Source organism: Seriola aureovittata, chromosome 4 (genome assembly GCF_021018895.1).
Source record: "Seriola aureovittata isolate HTS-2021-v1 ecotype China chromosome 4, ASM2101889v1, whole genome shotgun sequence".
NCBI classification, from domain to species: Eukaryota; Metazoa; Chordata; class Actinopteri; order Carangiformes; family Carangidae; genus Seriola; species Seriola aureovittata.
In genome coordinates this window covers 28869247-28892376 of record NC_079367.1, presented here as the reverse complement: position 1 = coordinate 28892376, position 23130 = coordinate 28869247, and the positions used below count along the sequence as shown (strand labels likewise).

At 40.7% G+C, this 23130-nt stretch overlaps 1 protein-coding gene across 3 annotated transcripts in view; it reads right to left on the bottom strand.

Moving 5' to 3' along the window:
* si:cabz01090165.1 (uncharacterized protein LOC100333421 homolog) overlaps nucleotides 1-23130 on the bottom strand; it is a 411304-nt gene that overhangs the window by 254117 nt on the left and 134057 nt on the right. Inside the window, exon 3 of one of the 3 annotated variants that reach the window (XM_056373298.1) lies at nucleotides 6726-6853. The exons of 1 other annotated variant lie outside the window; for it this stretch is intronic. The gene's annotated coding sequence lies outside the window, so the exon portion shown is untranslated. The remainder of the gene's footprint in view (nucleotides 1-6725; nucleotides 6854-23130) is intronic. One more of the 3 variants, XM_056373299.1, reaches the window with a different exon arrangement.

Below are 23130 nucleotides of genomic sequence, written 5' to 3'. Positions count from 1 at the left end.
AACCCAAAATCCCATATTTTTTAAAACAGCTTAGAAAATGTTGTTTCATCCGAGCTGCTCTCTCATAACACAGTGATGCCCTCCTCAACAAATCTCAACTGATATCAAATGACAAATTTGCATTTACATGGAGCCTTGCATATGCCTTTTAGAATGAAAGAAAAATAGAGTTTAAAGAATCCATCAAAATGTACATTTTTATCATTGTTATTAGTGTCAAAGTAAAATGGAAAACATGTTTTGTCAACCTGACTTTGAAAGGATGAATTTCCTTTTGTATTTTTTTGCCCCAAATATATGAAAAAAAAAAGGAAAAAGAAATGTTCATCCGAATGTGGAGGAGTGGGGGTTGTCATATTCTGCTGTTCATGATTTGCCAATTGTGATAGAAAATTGCATATGCATAATAGAAAAGTTCATTTAAAAGCTCTGGGAACAGACAAAGAGAAAGAACTAAATATATCTGACATATGGCATTTAAATGTTCCCAGCATGTGTGGAGGCTGATGCCCCCAGAGACAAATCCCACTGACGCTTGGTGAGTGTAAATGTTGAATACTTGTGTGCATACTATATTCATTCGATTCCAATAAAATTTCCCAGACAGGAGCAGAAAGCAGAGGAATTGGATGTGAAACCCGCAGACAAGTCAGACAGAGAAAAATAGAGGCAGAGAGTCACCGTGGAGAGGAGGTCACAGGTCGCTCATTTCTTGTTCTATTAGAAAACACAGGTACTGCAGATAAAGATTAGATATCCATCGTCAACATGATGAATGACTTTGATCACAGCCGCTGCAGAGATCTGAATCACAGTAAAGAGACAGTTTTAGAGTTTTGTGGCCTGTGATTTGCTCCTTGCAGAGTGAGTTCAGCCCAGAGGAATACCACCGTGTCTCTGGTGTGGAGGAGCGATATATCAGCTGTGTGATCGTATTTCCAGCCCTCTATAGGAGCCTTTATGTCAAGAGCTCTTTCCTTGAATTATCAACTTAGATGTTAAGTCTGAGGAAGAGGACGGTGTTGGACAGTTTCTTCTTGGGATGGAAGAGCCAACACAAATCAAATCTCTTTCTGTATGTGCTCTAAACATTCAAAGTTGAGTCAACACATCGGTAAAAACCTTAGTGATGTAAGCTTCGTAGAAACATTGTTGGTAGGGTTGCCAACCGTCCTGTAAAATACAGAATCGTCCAGTTTTTTACACATAAATATGGTGTCCCGTTTTGAATCAATATGAGATACGGTTTGTCCTGTATTCCCGGTTGCCTTGAACGCAGCATCATCCCACCCGCATTCAGCCATTCAGACTAGTGCCCGCCTACTCATAGCGATAGCTCGTCAGTGATAGGGTGAGAGAGAGCGGGGGGGGGGGGGGGGGGGGGGCCAAGCAGACAGCAGACATGTCTGCAGCTGCCCCCCCCATACTCCACCCCGTGCGCCACTGAAACCACAACGTACGCATAAATACAGACCTGAGTGGGAAGCCTATGTTTAATACTAAGTCCATGTTAAGTTAACAAGTTAAGTTTAAGTTAATAAGTTAATTTGAAGTTTAAATTAATAAATTGTAAGTTAAATAGCTAGTAGTAACAAGGAGTCCTTTATTTTTCTGCATGGAAGGTGGCAACAGATTATGCTGATGAACTTCTTGATCCAGATGATCAAATGAGGCGTCAGCAGTATTGTGATAATGAGACAAAGTGGTGTAACGGCGCCACCTTTTTATCCAGATTATCCAGATTATGCTGATGAACTCCTGGATCCAGATGATCAAATGAGGCGTCAGCAGTATTGTGATAATGAAACGTGTGTAAAAGTGGTGTAACTAATAATGGTGGTGTTGTTGGGCTCCTTAAAGGATGGTATTACATGCTAAATGTATTCATGTTACCTGAAACCTGAAATTTCATTAGATTTGCGATTGAGTGAGTTACAGTTACCCTGAGACAGGACATAAAGCTGAAATGTTTTGACTTTACCACTAACCGGTAATAGTATTAAAAAGAAAACCCATCTGAAATCAACACAGGAAGGAAGCAGCTTGATCTTTCATTGGGACACTGTTCATTATAATCCTGACACTTTTCCAGCTTTCCAAGACGTCTGCATCATGTTTCAGACTTAAAGACGGAGTCGTTTTCTGCTCCACTGGTGTGGTTTCTCTACGGGGGATGGGGGGTGGGGGTAGGGGGGGGTGTGGGGGGTGGGTGGGAAGGTGTTTGAATACATTTATCCATATACATCAACATATCATCAACCTGACAGTGTAGCAGCTCATAAAGCTCAGGTTTGCAGACTGTATTACCAGCTGTTATCAAAACACCAGCTCAGGTTTCATAATAAAAATAGACCGCAACAGCTGTGATCATTTACCAATAACCAGTATGAAAGTATGAAAGTATTTATTATGGAGAATTACTCATTTCTGAGTGTCATATTATTATATATTATAACAAAGCATTAACATGCAAGGCACAGTGATGCTAATTTTAACAGTTTAACTTATATATTATATATATATATATATATATATAACTTATATATTTATATTTATTAAACACATCTCAACACAATCTACAGCTATATCTACAACACAGTCTATAACCTCTGCCTCTAAGGCTCTCTCAATCTAAACAACAATAAAAGACAGCGTTGGGTGTCGTCATGAAATAGCATGGGATCATGGGAGTTGTTGTCTTCACCACCATTACTGGATTGGATTCCTTCAGTGTCAGTGGTTCAGGAAATCAAACAGACCCGGTGATTCTAACCGTTAAAAACACTGAATGAAGCAGTTTGACATTTAAAGTCAGTGTTTGAGCGACGCTGTACGGAGGACAGAGACTCAGGGAAGAGTTGGAGCTGAGATTGATGCTAACCTTTGTTCTGATTGTTTCTCTGATAACTTATGAAGCAGCCGTTCAGCAGGTTTTTACCAGCAGCTGAATTATCCACAGAGGTGTCCTCCTCTCCATAACAAACACACCAGGGGATTAAAACCAGTAGAAACACAGAATAAAGCAGTTTCACTTTAAAAACCAGAGATTCACCAACGCTCTTCAGTGACACAGGACAGGACGTCTCCAGCAGCTGGGAGCTGAGCTGTGGATATGATGTCATTGACAGGCGACCAATGAAACGTACTGTTACCATGAATCACAGATTTCTCTGGTTTGAGAATTGAAGGAAACATTTAGGATAATGTAAGAACACAACTCAAGAACATACAGAACAGAGGTCTAGTTGTTTTTAGACATGTTAACATAGAAAAGTTACAGATTATAACTTTGAATGATTAAGTATAGAAGACATCATGTAGTGGAGTAAACAGTAAATGACCCTTTGAAATGAAGGAATGCAGTGAAGCAGAGGTGAGGTGTAGATACCTCAAAGTGTTTTGTGTGTATTGTTGGAGTTTTTCTCGCTGTGCCTTTTCCACCTTGGACTCGGAGAGAAATAACATTCTGTTCGGATGAATGGATCGCAGTACGTTGTAAGTAGAATTTAAACCTGCATTGTAGTGCAGCAAATGCACTCATTTATGTTCAACTGGTTCCGGTGACCTGCCCAGATGGCAGGTAGATGATCATGTGACCGGCCGCTGTCAAAGTTTTTTCATTTGTAGTATTGATATGGTGTGGTCGTCAGTGTGAAACATGAGCAGGGGTTGAGTTCTCTGTGCACTTGGTGCTCTGGATAAATGGATAAATGAATAAATGGATGTAGCAAATGATGTAGAAAATTGAAAAGGATCTGAAATATCCAACGAGTGATTCTCTGGGACGACGCTATCGCTTCTCTTCACACACACAGGCACGCACGCGCGCACACACATGCACACACACACACACACACACACACACACACACACACAGTGATTGGCTGAGAGTGAACCTCTTCCCCTTCAACTTTCCTATTCTGTACTAATCAGGTGGAGATTACACACACAGACACACACACACACACACACACACACACAGATTTTCAGTTAGGTAGCGGTTTATTATTATTTCCTGGAATAAGAAGAAGATATTATACAACTGTCATGGACTGAGGAGTATTTTTTTGTGGAATGCTTATTTACTGTATTTCTTCCTCCATATTAAAATGGTGTTTACATTGTGTTTACTATCTACACATCATTTAACTGGCTTTATCTGGTTTTCGATCTGTTCCTTCCTGCTTCCTTTTACTGCTGTTGTTTTATTGTTTGATTATATTTCCTTTATCTTTACCTTTATATCACTTTTACAACACTGTGGCAGTTATTAGCTGTTTTGTGCGCCGAATGTAATATCATTTTTCCCCTTGTAGCAGTTGCTCTTGCACCACAGGTGATATTTGCAAACATCCCAATAAATCCAAGCTCTATCTTCTTTAAATACGGCTTCCTTAACTAGGTTCCTTAAGTCTTAAGTCCTAGATTTCACTTCTAAATATAAGTCCTTCTAGTGGCTTCTGTTCCAGTAGAATAGAGGAGTAATTCGCCTGAACATCTTTAAAAAAAAAAAACTAATAGGAGACACATTTTTCAGTTTGTCCCCAAATCTCTTCTTTCAGATCTTATTTCATGCTCTAGCACGCTACTGTAATACACTACAAGATCTATTTTTTTATGGACACAGAGATATTTATTCCATCTTTTGTCCGTGTACTGAAGCTCTGCCCTTTGCAATCCTCTTTACAGTTCTTCTTCTTGGACACTTGTACTGTGGGTGATGCAGGAATTGAGGCTTATTGCAGCTTATACCATTGCAGCCATTGTGAATCACTCTGGATAAGTTAGCTGAACGACTCAAGTGTAAGGTTTCACCAGGACGTTTTATTTTGTAGAATAGCTGCGTAGAGTTTTGCGAATAAAGTCCTGCAGTGACGGAGGACAGGAAAAGGAGTAGAAGGTCAAGTTTGGGACATGAGCTTCAGATGCTAGAACAGATCATACAACTGCTTATCGTCATATGTATTGTATTAAATCCACTATATTTGCTGTCACATAACATGTACAAATGCAATGTGATATGTTGCAAGAGCAGCACTTTTATACAAAACATATACAGTATATATATATATACAGACACACACACACACACACACACAGCGGAAAGAAAGCATAGTGCCATTAGCTGAGCATGAGTCAGCAGGTCTGTCCTGTCCTTTACATCTATTCAGAAAACACACTTTCATTTATACTGTCTTTGTGTCTTTGTTCAAACGGAGTGTGTAGGTACACACACACAGACAGCACATCCTGTGTTGGCACACACAGCGGTGTGTGTAGGCTTACCTTAACTGCACAGTCTCATGCACCAACAAGTGTGCAGACTCACACTGACACACACCTCAAGCACATGTTCATGAAGACTAACACCCACCCACGGGAAGAAAAAAAAAAAACATGCACGTGCCAACAGAGAGGGAGAGCGACTCTGATGACTGAGCTACACAGCACACACAGAGCATCAAAGGTCAAGATACTGTGTGTCTGTTAGAAAACGTTAATGCTAAGAATTATTGTTTCATCTCACCAGTTTTAACTGGAACACCTGGCCAGGTAAATTGGATAAATGAATGAGAGCTGTGGTATGGAGTTATTTTTGTGCCTCATTCCTGAATGCGCAGTGGGACTTCCTCAAATCATTTTTGCAAACACACAAATTATATTGTAAGCTCAATAAATGTTCTTCCCCATTTGGTATTATCCACAACACACAGCGCTTCAATGACAATCAGATGGACAGAGTGTGTGTGTGTGTGTGTGTGTGTGTGTGTGTGTGTGTGTGTGTGTGTGCGCGCACCTAGTGTTCTACATTCGGTTATATAGGTTAAACTATCGCAGGGCAAATTGAAATGAATATTCATTTAATACTACAAATACTGATAGTGATGAGTTAATACATTAATGGGAAAACAACTGGACATTTGCAAAAGACCATCTGCGATCACTGATGATCCTCAGTCATAGAGAGAATCGTCCATAGGCACGACTCTGTCCTCTATCCACACACGTCCTGCACTGGTCAGAGCAGACGGGACAAGATTAAAAAAAATGATTAAAAAGACAACAGGAAGGAGAGCATTATGTTCCATGTAAAGACATATCAGATCTGCATATACAAAAACTGACCTATCGTTATTATGATTCCTGTCCCGCCTGCTCCTGCTGACTTTATTTTCCTGTCCGCGTCCCAGTCACGTGATGAAAAGTGAAAATTAGCGGTCACACATGCTGAAGTGAAAACCGAGCCCCACATTGCTCCTCGCGAGCTGCGTTGTCAACCACTTTCTACAAGCTCCTGGTCACGAGAAGACGTCGTTGCCGTAAACAAATGTACAACCATTTTTTCCAGAAACTTTTTTTCCAAACTTTCACCAAACATTTCCACTATTACACCAAGAAATATGAACCACCAGGTACTATTCATCAACTGGACTGTCACCATGTATACAACAGCCGTGCCCACTATATTCCAGTCATAATTTATAAATTGATTACTATATTTCCCACTTAATTAATCTAAGAAATGTTTCCGCTGAGTGACACTGCTGGTTAGTTACCCGTCGGACTACCATGTAAAAAGACGAACTTTACCAGGCCTTAATCAAACAGTCAACATTTCCCAGGGTGCTTCCTGCTCTGCTTGTCACCATTTGTAATTATTCCGCTCACATTATCAAACCACATAGAGAATTAGCACATTAAAAATTCCATTATAGGCGAACTACCTGAGTTTCTTGGGGAAGCAGGAAGTCCTCAGGTGGTGTCAGTCCTTTTATGCTGAATTCACATTCCAGTCACATCACTGGCCTCAGGGTTACAACAGGATGACAAGCTAACAAGTACACCCTCCTACCTGCATAAAGGCAGAGAGAGAGAGGAGAGGGAGAGAGGGGTGGAGGGAGGGAGGAAAGGAGGGAGGAAGGTGGAAGTAGCAGAAGGAAGGAGTGCAAGGGACGGAGAGGAGAAAAAGAGAAATGTCAATATGTTGCATCATTAATTCATTAGTATGCCCAAAACTTCTCTCCGTCGGTCTTCTGAGACCACGCTACCCAGACCCCCCCCCCCCACACCAAATCAACAAATCATCAAACCGGCCAACTACATTACACCACATGTTTAACTGAGCTATACGGCAAGTGCACAAGACCACCTCAAACACTGAATAGTGTACGTGAGCTGGTGATATGGCCCGTTATGTTTCGTGTCAGGTGGTTTGTTTGCAATCCAAAAACAAAAACAGATGAACCGATTGACAGGAAATTGGCATCTTAATTGGGAACTGGTTACTGGTGTAATTCTTGAAGTCATTTTCCAGCTCTAAATTCTAAAGGTTGTGCTGCTTTAATTTGCCTTACGTGACCACAAACTGAAAATAAGTATTTTCTGACACATTATTGACCGAAATATTGATACAGAAAAAACAAAGGTCAGATTAAGAAAAGTAACATGTATTTATATCAACTTGTTTGCCACAAAGTGCTTTACAGATACAAGCAACTAAACAATTACGATCAGTTTAGTGCAACACAGAAAAACAGACAAGACAGAGATACAATAAAACACATAGGGAAGCACAACACTGGGCCACTGAAGTGCTTTACAGAGCCATAAACAATTAAAATCGAATTACATATACGCCACACAGGGATACAGTAGAGTACCCAGTAAAATATACACAGTCTATCCGAGTCTTCTAAGTGCTTTTTGAATGACTCCACAGACTCAGCAGACCTCAGAGGCTGAGGGAGAGCGCTCTACAACCTGGGTGCCGCAGCCTCAAAAGCTCCATCGCCACCGATCTTTAAAAGGGTGCGTGGGACAGACAGTAGGTTTGACTCATTCGACCTGAGGGAGCGAGCTGATGAGTAGGGGTGGAGTAGATCAGTTAAGTATACAGGGGCTTGTTGGTGAAGTGCTCTGTATATCAGAGTGAGAATTTTGAACTGGAGTCTATACGTAACAGGGAGCCAGTGAAGGGAAGTGAGTGTGGGAGAGTATGAGATCATTTATTTGACCTAGTCGGAAGTCTAGCGGCAGCATTCTGGATTGCTTGCAGACGATCCAGGGCAGATTTACTAAGGGAGGAGAAGGGTGTGCTTCAGTAATCGATGCATGAAGAAATGAATGCATGAATGAATGAGCATTTTCTAATTCTGCATTAGAAATTAAATGGTCTCAGTTTACTGATGTTTCGTATGTTGAAAAAACAGGATCTGGTCAACTGATTGACATGGGTGTGGAAATGACATGGACTGGTCAAATATAACGGCTGAGTTACACAGGCTGGAGAGGGAAGCTGAGGGAAGAAGTGCTAGACTTAATTGCAAATGAAAAATTGTAGTAGGCAAATACAATTTGACAAGAGAAAAATTTCACACAGTGGAATGACAGCTAGTCTCTTGTCTTCTTTCTTGAGTTAAACAGTGTGTAACGGTGTATATGTCGGATGGATCTGACCTCATCACCTCATCAGCCACAGAACAAAACTGTGCACTTTTAGAAATGGAAAGTTTTTGTAAAATGGCAAAAAAAACACGTCCAACCTGAAAGTTTCTGGGTTTTTTTTTAAATTTTTTTTATTAATGTGTTCACCCCAAATGCCGGATGGGTCTTAATGTTAATATTTTAACATTATAAAGTGAAAAAGATGTGTGATAAACTCAAAAAGGCTTCTGTTGACATATATCTGACGTTACACCCTGAGGCAGCAGAACGATGAACTCAGAGAAACACGATACCTTTCTGGGTTTTGTTCCCTCGTGTTTTTAACAGTAAATGTTCTGGCATCTGTCCTTCAGAATTACTGAGTGAGAGTTTTGTTGAGAGTGGCTGACATTTACTCCAACATTCAACAATCACATGGGAAAAAGAAATCCATCAAAGAGGAAGAGCTGCAGTTTTCTGCAGCTTCAACAGAGGAACAAAAAAGGTGTGTTTGGAGTAAGTGGCACGACTCTTGCTTTTCTCAGCAAAAGAAAAAAAACTCCTCTTACTTTGCACATCATTTTGTCCACCTACACACCGAAAACCTGCAGATGATTGTTCATGTTCGCTCTCTTGAGTTTCTCCTAAGGCATGCTGGGAAAATGCACTAAACTGCTTAGTGAAGTTGACGAGGAAGGTTATGGGGAAGCAGGTACACCGATAAATAAATAAATGAATAAATAAATTAGAGCATTTCTTCACAGAATAACTCCAGGAACATAGTGAACATCACAGACTGAAAATATATAACATTCTGCCAACGAGGTCCCTGAAGGTGGGATTTTTCTCGAAGTTTGTGTTGATGGGTGGTGTGGGTGTAGCGTAGGTGACTGTTCACCTTTTGGAGGAATTGTTACATCACTTTCTATGCATTGGCAAATACGTAGCTACATATATATGTATATTTATGTGTGGTGTGTGTATGTATGTGTGTGTGTGTGTGTGTGTGTGTATATATATATAATTCTTTTTTGCTACTTAATGCATTTTTATTTGAAAAATTAAATAATAATTCTAAATGCATTATCATGAATTGGCTCCAGGCCTGCAGGGATGTACTTCTGTTTACTTCATTAATTTCGTTTGCACGGTTGTAAAAGATAGAAGAAAGGTAATTAAACAAGGTGATAAAATGCTGGCACAACAGAAAGAACACAGCAGAAACACTATTTGTGCACCGCAGATAAATGACTGAAAAGGCGAGCTGTAATAACTGTCTTCAAAACAAAAAAAATAAAAAAAAACACAAGAAAGTCTCGATGATAAGGTGCAAATGAATTAGATAAGAAAATCTAAATGACTTTAAAACACAACATGATGAACGATGGCAGAAAAAAAAAAACTGCTCATGAAAAATTTGCAGGAACGAACGTGAAAAACAGTCTCCAGACAGATCATTAGTGGAGGGGAGTGGGAGGGGGAAGGAGGAACACACTCTGCATGTTGGATCACTGGGGGAAACTTCAAGCTGTTTTGTTCAGACACTAGAAAGCAGGGAATTTTAACAATGACAGGAAGCTGTCTAGCCAGAGAAGCAAATAAACAGAAGATAACCGGGGAGAAGAGGAGATCAGGGAAACTTCCAGCAGGTCTAATTCAGACATGCATGTCCAACAAAAGCAGAGCAAGACATATCAATAAGTCATTACAGATGAACATTAGTTTTGCTTTGTCTGCTCATATTCTATATTTTTTTATTAAATCTTTATCCGGTGTCGGGTCACGGGGGCAGCAGGCTGAACGGGAAGTTCCTGACATCCCTCTCTCCAGCAACGCTTTCCAGCTCCTCGTGGGGGATCCTGAGGCGTTCCCAGGCCAGATGGGATATGTAATCCCTCCAGCAAGTCCTGGGTCTACCCCGGGTTCCTGGGTCTACCCCGGGTTCCTGGGTCTACCCCGGGTTCCTGCCTTCCGGCTCAGCTCCATCTTCACCACAATGGTCCGGTACAACGTCCACATTACTGGGGATGCTGCACTGATCCGTCTGTCAATCTCCTGCTCAACCTTACCCTCACTCAAGACCCCAAGATACATGAACTCCTTCACTTGGGGCAGCAACTCAACCCCAACCTGGAGGGAGCGGCCCACTGCTTTCTGACTTAGAATCATGGCCTCGGACTCGGAGGTGCTGACTCTCATCCTGACCGCTTCACACTCAGCTGCAAATAGTTGCAGTGAACACTGGAGTACGTTTGGAAGAAGCCATCAAAACCACATCATCAACCAGTGCATTGTAATATTTAAAGATGATTGACATTTCATGGGAGGCTGATCTATAGTTGACCCATATAGAATCGTAACATGTGACATATAATTCCCTATATCAAGAGTGATGTTGCTATGTATGTCACCTATAAGGGATATATTTTTATCATATATACATCCTCAGGATATATGAAGATATACGTTTATAACATATGAAATATCCCATATGTCCACAATACAATCGTACATACATAAACATACATACTTGTACAGGCTAGACATTTATGTATAATTTTTATATATATGATTTTTTATATACAGATATTTCACATATGGAAATTCAGTATATGCACACATATTAAATGTGTAGCGGAAGAGCAACAATTTTAGAAATCATGATGACAAAAAGCATAAATTAAGGTATTTTTGCAAACCCGCATTCTTTATGTACAAAGATGCAGAGTAGCTGAAAGAGGTGAGTTTATGTGAGGTTTTACCTTTACGTGTGATGTTCTTTGAAAAGAGGAATGGATTAGGAAAGAGATAAGCAGTCAGAAGTGAGAGAGATGGAACTGAGAGAAAAAGGGATGGAGTGAGAAAAAGAAGATGGCAGATGTAAAGAGGATAAGAAATGTCAGACATAATGTGATACAGGAGGTACGGTCAGACTCAGAGTGAAGGAGATAAGAGTTGGACCATGGTGAGCAGCAGGCAGGTGTCTCCCAGAGACTCCTCTCATCTTCCCACCAGTCAGCACTTCCCTGACTGACATCTGGATTAGCATTAGCACGACTACACAACAGCAGATTAGCGTTAGCATGGCCTGCCACTACACAAAAAAAAGGATTAGCCTTGGCATAGGCTAAGGCTGCAGGCTAGATTAGCACTAGCTATAGCATGGCTCCGAGCTACATGCCAAAAGATTAGTTATAGCCTGACTCCATACTGAGCAAGTGTAGATCAGGAGCCTATAGCAGAGGATGTGTGCGGTGGAAAGTAGTGATGTGAAAGATTAACATTCGACTAGCAGATCAAACAATCAAACACCACCACTGTTATCAATATATGGTGCAATTATAATATATATAGCATACACATAGCATTTTTTTTTGTTTTGTTTTGTAGTTAAATTGAATGTTATGCCTTTTGTGAATATTATGTTTAGTCATTGTCTATGCGGTGCTGTATTTTTGTATTTTGATATATAACTATAACTACATCTATTTCCAATTACACAATTATCAATGACACTTATAGACATTAACAGGTTCATTGATGTAATGCCATCCCAGATCTGAGGTTGTCCCCTGGAAAGGTCAAATATAAACCAATGTGTCGCTATCTATATTCCTAAATAAGGCGTTTTCATGTCTGGCACATACATATGTGAAGATTCTATTGGATACCCAAAATCTAAACATGATCTCCTGTTTTACCAAACTCCCACTGAGAATCTTCCTTGACTTTTGTTCTAATAAGGACAATGCATATTATATCCAGAACCAGGCCGAGCCATAAGCGGACTAAGCACCTGCTTAGGGCCACGAGAGGGTCCTGCAAGACCACTTCAAAAAAATGCAATATAATGATATTGTTTAATACTACTGGTTTAATCAAGTTCTGCTGCCTCTGTTGATTTACAGTAGCTGTGTGAATGATCAAATATTTACAACATTCAATAGTACTGGCAGGGCTGAGGAAGCGGGGGGCCCACCACACATTATTGGTTAATGAAGCAAGTTCACTTTGCGTTTTTTCTTGTTCACCTGGAACTAATGTTTTCATAAACAGACAGCAGGCATTTGCTGTTAGGTAACAGTCATGGCAACATTGTGGGTGGTCACAGGTATGACAATAAACATATTGACATATGTGAGATTAGCATTTGTTTAAGTGTCATCACAGTCAAAACAGGACATAAGCAACAGAGAGCTGCTGCTGATGTATGACCTGAGCTGGATACAATTTCACATTTAACAGGTGTCACATGACTGTAACTTTCTCAGTGATTGGTACGACTGTTAGATAAAGACCAAAGTTTTGGGAGTTTATGGAAACATTGGTGAGACTGTATAAAAATATGTTTTTCTCGGGATATAATGAGAGACATGTCAACACTATGACTAGAAACTTCAAAAACGAACAAAAGAATCAGATCTGCCAGCACAACTCATGGCTGCTGTTCTGTTCAGAAAAAAAGATGTACTATTTCAATCTCAGGAGTGAGTTCAGCAAATTCCTTTCTGACTATGTTACACAAAGCAACTGTCGAGTGTCAGTTGTAATTACAGAGGACCTGCCACTCCTGCAATAAACATGGTTTGAGGAGTGAACAGTTACAGTATGTCGTGCTGTGACACTGCTAGCATGGCGGGCCGAGAACAAAGGAAATCAAACCAGTGCTGCTGGGTTCAAGTTTTATACATCAGCGAGAGAGAGAGAGAGACGGAAAATTATAATCATGCTGTGGAAGGTATTTCACTTTTCCTTTCTGTGTGAGCTGCAGTTCAAGGAAAATCAAAACCTGTGTGAAAGGAGGTTCAGCTGCTGTGGCACAAAGAAGCAGCAGTTTTCTGTTATTATCTTACTGGAAATCACAGCGTAGCGTAATTTATGTGTTGAGTTTCATGAATGCTGAAAGCTAAAGAGAGAAACTAAACGAAGCAGAGATTCCGACATTATACTTCGAGGAACGTGTTCTTTTAAGGAAAAAACACTTTCACGGTTTTTCCTTTCTCGCTCCTACGCGCCCTCTGCCTCAGCATCCTCCCCTCAGCACATTTGCAGCTTGGCTATGGTCTGGGAATGAAAAATTCATGTATGTGGGTCACTCACTCACTGATCGTTTCGTTCCCTCTTCCCCCACTTTCTCATTCACCGAACAAAAGTGCTAATTATTCCAAATGTCAGAAGCACATGTGAGCACATATTCCAACAGTTTTATTCTCTTTATGATCAACAGGACTATCGTTAACATGTTATTAGGGGGCGCTGCAAAATGCTAATGAGACCTGTGAGGTTTGTTGTGTTTGGAGACGTTAAATGAAAAATAATGAAAATTTAATTAGGATGATAAAGTTGTTGGAGAAAATGGCCACAGTAAAACAAATAGGGCATTTACATGCAAGAGAAAATAATGTGCACCAATAACACAAGCAGAACCTTTGCTGCATCACACAGCCACAGCTAAATAAGCTATTGTCCACAGAATTTTCCCATTACATTGTGCTGAGGCAGCTCAGCTCTATTTCCTCCATGGTAATGTTGGATGTGATGTTGCATTTTTAAATCAGTTTGATGAGAAACCTTGATTTGTGTCAGGTTTTCATTTCCCTGTATCAGCAACAGATGATATATTTTCATGTGCTGATTTCATCTGCATAAAAGGTTTCTCGTCTGACATTACAGCACTGCTGCTATATCATCACATGAGTGTAAAGTAATAGTCTGACATTTTGAGAAATATATGTTTTCTTGTCAACGATTTGATTAGTGGATCGGAAACACTCACATGTCTGCACAGTGACAGCAGCCAGAAACCACTTAGCTTAACTCAAATAAAATAATAAAGTAAAGTATAAAAATGACAGCTTAAGCCTCCCTGAGAGGGTTTCTCCCTGCAGGAACCTGGTGGTTGGAGTCGGGTTGTCAGGGAGGTTTTGCTGCAGTATAACCTGGTGGCACTCAGCCAGTCTCCCGTCCTTGTCTCGTTTGTCCAGCCTTGAGCCGGGTTGTGACAGGGGGGTTAGGTGAGAAACTATTCCTTGGTTGGGCATTGTATCGTCTCTGATTCTCCTCTGGTTTCCTGGCAACCATATGGTAAGAGACTCTAGACTAGTCCACAAGCCAAGCCAAGAAAATAGTCCAGCACATGACCCCGTCATGAAACCATAATCTGCCATTTTTATGCTTCAGCAGCCAGAGCTGCAGGTGTATTGTTTTCAAGGTTGTCTGTTCTCTGTATGTCCCATTCTCGTGGACGTGATATTGCCTTGATGGAACTCCTCAGATTTGGTTGAAAAAATTAACTTGGACGATCTGATTAGATTTTCTTCAAAGGTGCAGGCCAGTGACCTCATAAAACACTGTTTAGCTATTACTCAAGACTTCACACAGCAATTTTGACAAAATTTCACACACGTGGTTCATATTATATGTGACTTTGGATAAATATATGTAATCTGAAACTACTCTAAGGAATACGACAGCCAGGCAGTAATTTTAGTCATATTTAAATATGATGAAGTGTGTGTTTGATTAGTGAGTTTTAGAGGTGTTGTAGACAGAGCCATGCTAGCAGTTTCTGGCCTTTATGCTGAGCTAAGCTAACTGTGTGATGGCAGTAGCTTTATATTTAACACACAGACACGAGTGGTTTAAATCTTGTCGTCGAATTTTTTTTGCAGGAAAGTAAATAATGTATTTCTCAAAAAGAAACCCCACTCTGTTAAAACCTTAGCCTATAGCGGTTGAATCTGTCTCTCAGTTATGATGAATCTAAACTCTTTTCATCTTTTACATTTTCTCTCAGTCATTCTCACAAATTGTCTCAGAGCCATTGCTGCATTCAAGTAACAAACACACACAACACGTTAGGATTATTGTAATGAGCTGTGCAATCACTCACATTATACTCATTATACTGGGCAACAACAAATCTCATGTATCATGTGTGCACTGATGTGTGTGTGTGTGTGTGTTGTCGGATCCCTTTTATGCTATCTATGCGGTGATGCATGTGTGCATCATTGTGTAACAGTAACAAACCTACACACACTCAGGCTCTTGGTTTATTGGTGTTTGTGTGTGTGTGTGTGTGTGTGTGTGTGTGTGTGTGTGTGTTTTGTGTGCATGGTTTCAGACTCTGCTACTTTATTTATTTATTCCGAGAGGTTTATTGTACTCCACTCTGTGTCTGCAAAACAAATGAACATGCAGTGCACAATATGTATGTGCAGCATGTTTGTTGTTTGTGTATATCTGGCATTCCTGAACAAATGAGTCCATGGCTTGTTGGTTCTGTACTTGTATCTTGTATGTTCACTGAGGTGTGTGTGCCTATGCGAATGTTTGTGTGTGTAATGTAATGTAAATTTAATTTCAGTGTCCCACCATTCATTTATACAAGATCTTCTAACAGTTCTATTCATATTCTTAATGTTTAGCATTGCAGATCTTTAATATCAGCTTCACTATCAACTATTGACACACGCACGTGTGATTGACAACTGGCAGTTAGGATGCGACTGAGGTGAGTGTAATGAACTCATGCTCAAAGAAACTTATCGATCAGAGAACTGAGGATGCTTTAAAGACCCCTTCAGGTGACAGTTTGACCTTGTTAACATCCATGTTTTTTATATAATACAAGACACATGATGAGCAACACAATGACCTGAAACCATGTCAGTACAGAGAGAGAGAGTTAGCATTAGCACAACTGCTAACACTGTGTCAGCCACTGTCAGTTACAAGCTAACAAACAACATAAACAAATAAAAGATGCTAACTGCGCTAACCGTCCTGATCCTTATGCTAGTCTCTGGTTCTGGTCTCAACAGACTCCTCCTCTGAGTCTGGGTCTGACTGAGGCTCAAACATGTGGCTGAGTCTCTCTGATCCAGATTTCTCAATCAGGAAGTAAGAGTAGATGAGCTTCGGACACAGTTTAGATTTTTATGTGTGAAAACCATGTTAAACAGAATATGAATCATAGCAGAGGATTTTTAGAGAGTTTAAAACATGTCTGGAGAGGAAGTTTAGAAATAAATGAAATATACTGCAACAACATTGTTTCACCTCTCACTGCTGCAAGATAAATGGTTACCTGATTCAGATGATACGGAAACAACTGGGACTTGATTCAAAAACACATCATCGTTCCAGTGATCATGCCTGGGACAAGTTGATAACACTTCAAAAAACATGTCATATATATTCAAAGCTATGTAAGCGTGAATCGTGCGTTAGTTTTAAAGGATGTTAATTGAGTATGTTTGACTTTTAATGTTTGTAAACTCGGTGAAACCTATTAATGTGTACATCTAAGATAGAACCAAAACCAAAATGCCTCCAGTGTTGGCCACATCTGGAAAACGCACAAAAATATGTTTAAAAAAAAAACTAAAAACAAAAAGCGACACCTTTCAGCTGCCTCCAACACATGACTCAGCTCCCCGCTTCAAATGTGCCTTTTCATTGTGTGGTTCATACAGAAGACACTGTCTTCAGTGACGTGACATTTCTAAAGGCCTGTCAGCCAGGAGACACTACACTCAACACTGTCGATCTGCTTTCTGAGCAGTAGATCACATCAGGAGAAAAAGCTAACATCAAATGAAGGAGGCCGATCAAGTGTAACCACGTTCACATCAGATCCATGACATTAAGATAATGAGTTTCAATGAAGAGCAACAACACAGCTTTGCTTTTCTGAGGGACGTCAGCTGTCAGACATGTGAGTGGACTTTAAACCAGCAGCAGGCTCCTTCCAAATCAGATCAGGTTTCCAGGAAGCTGTATTGACTGGATGTCAATAAGCATATTTTTTTAGTCAGCAGCTTTAATCAACAGGGCATGCTGGGAAACATGATCTGCTCATGATTGCCTGATTCACACACACTTAAGCACATTCACATGCACTCTATGTGCAAAACACCATGTGTACATACAAGCTCTCTTGAGAGAACACATGGACATATACACAGCCTTATACTCAGTCATACTTACACCTTATAATCAGCCAATCTGTGCATTAACGTGACCCTTAACTGACCTTAAACACACAGTCTGTACCTTCTGCCTCTAGGGCTCTCTCAATCAAAACAATAACAAAAGACAGTGTTGGGCGATGTCATGAAATAGCATGGGATCATGGGAGTTGTTGTCTTCACCACCATTACTGGACTGGATTCCTTCAGTGTCAGTGGTTCAGGAAATCAAACAGACCTGGTGATTCTAACCGTTAAAAACACCGAATGAAGCAGTTTGACATTTAAAGTCAGTGTTTGAGCGACGCTGTACGGAGGACAGAGACTCAGGGAAGAGTTGGAGCTGAGATTGATGCTAACCTTTGTTCTGATTGTTTCTCTGATAATTTATGAACCAGACGTTCAGCAGGTTTTTACCAGCAGCTGAATCATCCACAGAGGTGTCCTCCTCTCCATAACAAACACACCAGGGGATTCAAACCAGTGGGAACACCCAGAAAGTAGTTTCACTTTAAAAATCAGTAATTCAAGGCGCCCCGCAAACTCATTTGTCATCCCCTCTCTCTCTCCCTGACTTTGCTGTCTCTCTATGGAAACTGAGACTGCTTACCTTTGTTTCTCTGATAACTTATGAACCAGATGTTCAGCAGGTTTTTACCAGCAGCTGAATTATCCACAGAGGTGTCCTCCTCTCCATAACAAACACACCAGGGGATGAAAACCAGTAAATGAATAAAACAGTTTCACTTTAAAAATCAGAGATTCACCGGCACTCTTCAGTGACACAGGACAGGACGTCTCCAGCAGCTGGGAGCTGAGCTGTCTAACATTTCCTCAGCTCTTTTCTCTGATAACTTCAGATCCAGACGTCCGACGACTAAAATCCTTCATCTGGTTCAAATATAGAGCTGAAAACCACCAAGGTGGAAAAATTGATGTGGCTTAAAAATGGATAGAAGTCAATTTTGAGTTTCTGGCAGGAAACCACAACACATCATATCCTCTATGATCATGTCATTGACAGGCGACCAAATGTTACAATGTTACCGTGATTAAAATCACAGATTTCTCTGGTTTGAGAATTGATGGGAACATTTGGGAAAATGTAAGAACACAACTCAAAAAAATATATAACATACACACACATTTTACTGTGGAAGTTACAGATTATAACTTTAAGTCTTGAGAAACTCTATAAGAGAACATTCATTATATCATCTCAGCACAGTGAGTCGTGCGGCCTTGTTGCTTGCCTTGCAACATGCTAATTCAGTTAACTGCCTGCAATTCTCAATCCTCAGCACTAACAGCTATGACCAGGAACATTACAACTCACATTACACACTCTCTTAGAAGTCACTGCTGCATCATAGGCTGCACACAAGCCCTCCCAGTAGTATCAACACCCTGTGGTTGCAACCATGTCAGACAAATGTGTTCACAGGAGGTACCTTCATATCTTCACGTTAGTTTACATGGATCCATCATGGATTGGAATACATCCTGTAAACCAGTGTAATCCGCTGAATGATCATGTAATGCACTGAACTTTTAATACCCAGGCTCAGGGTTCACTCTCAGTGCATTGTGGGTTGGCTGACCTCATGAAATAGGGAAGAGATTAGTCAAATCAGCCCTGCTATGTTCTGATCTGTGTCACTGTAACAGCAATATGGTAATAGAGCTGCAGAGATCAAATGTGTTTAGACAAAAATTAACAAGTGCTTTGCAGCTTAAAAGAGCAAACAAGACAGGGGAGTAAGAAAACAGTAGAAATAAGTTAAATTAATGCGATTCCCAATGCAAGACGACATTTAAAGTAAAAAAAAAACAAAAAACAATTTTTTCGTAAGTAGGTGAAAAAAAATTCCCATGATGTAAAATTCAGGTTCACCAGGTTGTTTCAAACACACTCTCTGAATCTGACTGAATTTACTGAGGATTTACTTGAATGATGTGCAAAAAAACATGGAATTAATTTGGCACATATGGCGAAATCAGGTACGATTTCAGTTGGAATTGTAATTTGCTTTTTCATTTTCACTGAAAAAAATTATGACGATGGGATTTTTGTTGGAGCTTGTACCAAACAAACACGTGTCTTTATGTTTGGAGAACAGGATTTATAGGCATTTATCAGACTGCTGTGACACATTTTATCTTAATCTGAAATATTGCAGTTCTTGCCATTTGGATATTGCACTCTGCCATATTGTGATTTTGATTAATTGTTCAGCCCTAACATTGCAAGTTTTATGTCCAATTGGCATTGTGTTTAAGGGCCTAACAGTGTGTTCATACTGTACTGGGTGATATAAAAGCCAGGCTTAATGAGTGTCTGTACAAACAAATGGAAGACCATGATGTTAAACATCTAGATGAAGTGTTGGATTTTGTTTGTCAGAAACACCAAAACACAACAGACAAATTAATGAGTAAAAAACATGATTTCTGTTTGAGAAGCTGAGCACGACAGAGAGGTGAATAAGTGTCAAAGTCCAGATTGCAAGAATAAAACCGCCTGTAGCTCATTAACAAATGGAAGAAGAACAGAAAACCAGGAGACTCTCACCAAAACGTGATCAAATTAGTAACAACAGTCTGTTATTCAGGTGAAATCCTCTATATTCCAGCACTTTAAATCTAAACAAGTTTGCAACTGACCTTGACACATCCATCCGTTAACTATGATTCATATTCACAAAAAAATGAACTGAAAACAGCTTCAAATCTAGTTTCTCTTTGAATCCTCCTTAGTTCAAAGTGTCTACTCTTTAAATACTTCTTGATCAAGACAATTCCAGTGAGGTGATCTTGCTGTTGCCTCCTTGTGTCCTATCTCCTGTTATATCTCCTACATCCTTGTCTCCTCGCAGAGATCATCTCTCCTTGGACTATCTGCCTGCAGTAGGCTGTCAGCTCTAACTGATGGTTGAGCGTTTGATACTGTCAGCGTCTGATTGCCAGGGTCTTGTTATCTGTCACCCCAGCGAAGGGGAAACTCAATCTCAGTTTCGGCCACAAAATGGTTTCCCCGGGCAATGCCCCCTCACCGTGGAAACGGCATGTAAAGGGGCGCTGCTGTTGCTGCATTCAATCCAACAACCTGCCATCTGTCAGCGTCAGTCAGTGTGTGTGTGTGTGTGTGTGTGTGTGTGAGAGAGAGAGAGAGATAGTGAAAGAGCAAGAGCAAATGTCTGCGTACACAGAACTGTGTCTGAGTGCATTAGTGAGTGAGATAGTGAGTGTGTACGTGTAAATGTCATTTATCAGTGTCAGTGTCAAGGTGTGTTTACTTGGTTGAATATATAGTGTGTGTAGAAGAGATTTTACATATGTGTGTACAATGAGACAGTATGGATGGTTGTGCATGTGAACCAGGATGTGCTCGTGCTTCTCATTTGTTATATATGAAACGGTATAAAGAAGTTATTTATAACAATTATGGTGATAAAAATTATCATCAGTAATCAGTATTATTAGTAGTATTATTATATACAAAAGTGATAAAGTAACACACAAACCGAAAAAAGTTTTATAATGAAAACCGTATATAAATAATTAGCGGCATTTATTGCATTTAAACATTAAAATAATAAAACTGCCAACGCATCAGTGTCACAGATGTGGACAAGGGAGCAGTAGCAGCACTGGGTTTGCCTGCTGTATTTTATATGTTTATCTTTCCATTACCTTAATCTTACCTTACAACATTAACTTTACTATCATATCTGCAAATATTGTTGTGGAAATATATTTTTTATTTTTTATTTTAACCTTTGTGAGAGGATTTTACCTACAGCAGCACGGGGAGAAATGTGAACACATGTCCTATAACAGCTGACAGTGAATTAATGATTGACAGATGATGATGGATGTTTGATGATTTGCTACGTTACTGTGGCCGCTTCGGAAAAACCTGCCTGAACAAGCCTCCATTTTACCATTTTACCGCCTCCTCCAGCGTAAAGTCGCAGCTGGACACGGAGCCCAGACTCTTTCAGTGAGAATTAGGAGACATCTGTCCTCTATAGGATCATGACGTTCTCAGAGTATAACTAATAACTGAATCTACATGCTTATTACTGCTGCTTTGCTTCTCCTTCCTTTACCACTTATCTACTCATTTCCTCGCTGACTGCTGATTCTCTACATCCTTCCCTCTCTCCTCAGACCTCCTCTCCCCCTTTCTCCCCTTCCTCTCTTCTCCTTTTCACCTTCTCCCCTCATCTCCTTCCCTTCCTCTTTTCCTTTTCATCTCCCTATCCCTCCTTCCCTCGCCTCCTCTCCAACTCATAGTATTCCCTCTTCTGTCTCCTTCTTTCCTTCATCTTCCCGTTCCTGTCCTCTCACCTGTATATTCCTCATTGCATGCCTCACCCTTCTCCTCCTGACCCCCCCCCCCCCCCCCCCCCCCCCCATTGTCCCCCATGGGTTATACCAGATAAGTATTGCGCTATCTTAAGCTCTGGTTTGCTCTCTCTTCTTAGAAAGTAATTCGGCTGTGGGTCGCTAAGTCACCCCCAACTGTCACCCGGCAACTGCCTCTATCACCGGGCGGCCATCTATCTCCTCCTTCTGGCTAAATCCCTCAGCTGACACACACACACACACACACACACCCACACACACACACACAGAGGGAGATTCAGAGTTCACACACAGTGGCAACAAAACACACTGAAACTTTATGACCAAGTTTAAATGAACGGGCAAACATACAGAAGATCTGAAGTCAAAGACACACACTCCCAATCATCATAATCAAAGTCCCAATCACACACACACACACACACACACACACACACATACACACACCCAGTGATTCCTCTCTGCATCCTCTTATCAGTGCAGACAGACAGAGGCAGGCAGTGACTAAACTGCCGCACTAGTACAATGATTGTGACATGGCGTTTGTGTGTGTGTGTGTGTGTGTGTGTGTGTGTGTGTCTCCATCTATACGAATTCCTATTCAATGTCTGTGTGTGTTCATGTATTCATATAAGTGTGTGTGCGTGTGTGTGTGTGTGTAGTTTCCAGCTATACCTCAAATAATGTCAGCACAGCCAGTTTAGGGCTCAGACGTGAAGAAGACTCAGCTACGAAAGAATAAATGTAGAGGAAATAAAAAGAGGGATAAAGAGACAGAAAAAGACAAGATGGAGACAAGGAGAGAGAACAATAAATACCTTTTAGAACAGGCGCAAACATGAGACACAGAGAAACAAAATGACAAGGGTGAGAGAGAGAAAACAATAAAAGACAGGGGGAAGGAGTGAGAGACAGATGGCAGCGGAGGTGTAGAGCGAGGGAGGTATACTTTAATGGACTATTTTGCATTCAGGTTGTTGCTGGAGGCTTTTGGAAACCCCCCTGCACACTGTGTCTATTAGTCTAGTAAAAGGGCAAACACAACAGCAGCTATGATGTCTCGCTGCCGACTACACATCTCATTACATCGACCGTTTTCAGGACAATCCTCTGCCTGCTCAAAGCTTTTCACCACGCTGCTAAACCACAGGCGAACGCTGAAAACCCGCTCAGCAGAGGCCTGTTAACGCCGCCCCATCTGATACGAAAGAGAGAGACGAGCTTTTTTTTTATTCTACGATTCAAATGTTAACTCGGTATTTTACCAGAGAGAAGGGTTTCACTACAAACGCAGTGGGCGAAGTCGTTTAACCGCAAAATCCAGGTTCGGCCTGTGTTGACAGGAAGCGTCTGCTGCTGA